The sequence below is a fragment of the Schistocerca piceifrons genome, chromosome 5 (assembly GCF_021461385.2).
Source record: "Schistocerca piceifrons isolate TAMUIC-IGC-003096 chromosome 5, iqSchPice1.1, whole genome shotgun sequence".
NCBI lineage: Eukaryota > Metazoa > Arthropoda > Insecta > Orthoptera > Acrididae > Schistocerca > Schistocerca piceifrons.
Window position 1 is genome coordinate 213,862,346 of NC_060142.1, and position 3,358 is coordinate 213,865,703.

Below are 3,358 nucleotides of genomic sequence, written 5' to 3' on the forward strand. Positions count from 1 at the left end.
TGTAGATACCCGTATTATTTTTCGAATTTTGCTGAGCAACTTTTCAGAAAATTTTCATGTAATTTTATACACAATATGTTACATTTCAGCCTAAAATATTTCAAAAGGAATTGCGTTATTTTCAGTGTTGCAATCGATAAGTACTATCTCTGGATGTACAGTTAAAATGATTTTGTTAGAAATATTTGAAGCCCGCATCTCGTGGTCGTGCGGTAGCGTTCTCGCTTCCCACGCCCGGGTTCCCGGGTTCGGTTCCCGGCGGGGTCAGGGATTTTCTCTGCCTCGTGATGGCTGGGTGTTGTGTGCTGTCCTTAGGTTAGTTAGGTTTAAGTAGTTCTAAGTTCTAGGGGACTGATGACCATAGATGTTAAGTCCCATAGTGCTCAGAGCCATTTGAACCATTTTTGAAATATTTGAAATTATGAGTAATTTGACACACTTTAAATTTATGTTATTAATTACGCAATCTAGTACTGTTTACAATGATCATTTCTGGATTCATTTATGAAATAACAATCGAAATTAACAGAAATTCATTTGTCAAGAAAAATTTTGTACCCTTAGGAATATGGTTATTACCGCAGAGTGAAGTAGTAGTAAGGATGCCTCTGATGTGATCGGACGTATTTTTGTATTTTGGACGAACAATGTAATTTGGGCTTTGTTAATGTGAAAACTCAAAAGACTTGACGAATGTGACAAAATGTAATAACGTAACAACAAAAATTCTGCAACAACAATCTTTAAATTTATTTAGATCATTCAACTATGATGACCTACAATGTGAGAATTTCAGCTTCAGGAATCAGACCCATACACAAGACTAACTGGAGCGAACTCTACACGAAAAGCTAAGTAAACTAGGAAGTTTATTTCAACCTTCGCTCTTCTCAAATTTTTCATAAAAGACTTTGCTTATTGTGGACAATTAGGAAGGAGGGATGAGTTTACAACGTCTCTGTCGACGGTGCTGTGCATCCGACGGGAGCTCACAAAGCTGAATTGGACTGTTCTTCTTTATCACCCCTACATCCTGAATCTCGCACTTTCCGACTTCCATCTGTTTAGCGCCATGAAGGATGCACTCCGCAGGCAGCAGTACGATGATGTCGGGTAGGTTATTGATGTAGCAAGACCCTGGCTCCGAACTCAACAAGTGGAGTGTTACAGACGCTTCCAGTATGGTGGCGTAAGGACGTCACATTGAAAGGAGATTATATTGCAAAATGGGGTTTTTTAGAAAAAAGGGTGGGAATAATATGGTGTATCTGAATCTTGAATAAAACCAACCTGCTTCCAGGAAAAAAAAATGCATTTAATTACTTATTGAAGGTCACTCGTATGCTTTGTAGAACATGCTTTTGTAATATATAAATAAATTTAAAAAAAGAAATTTTAACTGCATAACGATTACGTAATGTAGTGAAAAGTTAATGCTGCAACATACGATAATGAGAACATTTGCATGCAACACCATAAATAAATTAAATATAATCGACGCTGAAGTTTGTCATTTATCGCGCATACAAACACGGCAGAAACTCACAGCCTGCTCCTCGACACCGGTAAAGTGGTGACAGAATGGTTAGCGGGTCACGCCTCACTTATCACGCCGGTATTTCGGCACACTGTCAGCAACGAACCTGCAGCACAGCCCGTGCAGCTGCAGGGGAAAAATTTAAACGTTTGCTTCTAATTCCTCTTTATGGCCGCGTGTTTTAAACTGCACCAGGTGCCGCACCTAGGTAGGAGAAAAATGCTCCCAAAATAACTGATGCGCTGGTGTTTAAATATTTCGTTTGCGAAATTGGATATAATAACTCAGACGAATTTTCCGTGAAGGGGTGTACGCGGGAGAGTTAGTGCACGCCGGCAGGGGCGTTTTACGCCGGGTGCTTATCTTGCGTGCGGGACACCCGCGTTGTTTTGCATGCCGTATCGTCAAGCATTACGTTGTGGGGTTGCAGATAATAACTCAGAGCTCGCGTCCCGTCCGGCGCCATCTGATGAAACGTATTTTGGTCTGGCGTGGGAGGGGAGGATAGTGGCAAAGGATTTCGCGCGGACGAGCGCATTTTCACGTTTATCTGCCGCTGTCAAGCATATGCTTTCCCTTTTGTGACACGAATACTGGCCGAAAGCTAAAGGACAAAAATAAAATGGAAGAAAGAAATTAGTTTGAGGTGAAAATTGCCTCGACTCCAGCGCTGGCAGCACCACTAAACAGTGACCTCTCCTATCTATCTCTCTCTCTCTCTCTCTCTCTCTCTCTCTCTCTATTTGTGATGAGCCTTTCTCTATAAAGAATCGTGGACTAAGGGCCCGTGGAAGAAAATGGTGTTTTGTGGAAGATACTCAGTTATGAACTATATAAACTATATCATGAACCAGACATTGTGAAAGACCAAAACGGCAAGACATATTGTAAGAACAAAAGACTGAATGATTGTGAAAATATTCAACGCAGTGTCTGAAGGATCCATGAAGTCTGGAAGAACAAAGCTACGATGGCAGGAAGATTCAGAGAGACCATAAGAATAACTGGTATACAGAATTGGAGGAATTTAGCATTAAACTGGATAGAAAAAAATAATCTTTTGCAGAAGATCAAAACTCACGAAGGGCTGTCGTGCCACTGATAATGATCATAATGAATTTATTATCTTAACGGACCAAATCGACAGACGATGACGTAAAAGTTCGGTACGATGTACACTTCAGTAACTGTAGTCTGTCCATTTCACCACTGCAAAATTTTGTTCTTGATGAATACTTGTCCTTTCTTGGTTTTATTGTCAGATTTTGGTACATAACCAGAGCCGATACTATTTAGAGAGGGGGTAAGAGTCAGTTTGTGCCAACGGCCTCGCCGCAGTGGTAACACCGGTTCCCGTCAGATCACCGAAGTTGAGCGCTGTCGGGCTGGGTTAGCACTTGGATGGGTGACCATCCGGTCTGCCGAGCGCTGTTGGCAAGCGGGGTGCTCTCAGCCCTTCTGAGGCAAACTGAGGAGCTACTTGATTAAAAAGTAGTAACTCCGGTCTCGGAAACTGATATACGGCCGGGAGAGCAGTGTGCTGACCACAAGCCCCTCCATAGCCACATCCAGGGACGCCTGTAGGCTGAGGATGACACGGCGGCCGGTCGGTACCGTTGTGCCTTCATGGCCTATTCGGGTGGAGTTTAGTTTTAGTTTAGGAGTCTGTTTGTACTCTTCTCGATCTGCTCCCAAAATTATATAGGCGAAGCACAGATGACATGGTCTGATGCTAACGTAACTTCGTAAACGTACGCACCCGTTACAGATAGAACAGCCACTGAGTACTTTAGGATATCATGTTATATAAAGGATCGTGAA

The 3,358-nt window shown here is 42.3% G+C and overlaps 1 pseudogene; it reads left to right on the forward strand.

The window, feature by feature from the left end:
* The first annotated feature begins 2,856 nt into the window (after positions 1–2,856).
* Positions 2,857–2,974, forward strand: LOC124799516 (annotated as a pseudogene).
* The last annotated feature ends 384 nt before the right edge of the window (positions 2,975–3,358 follow it).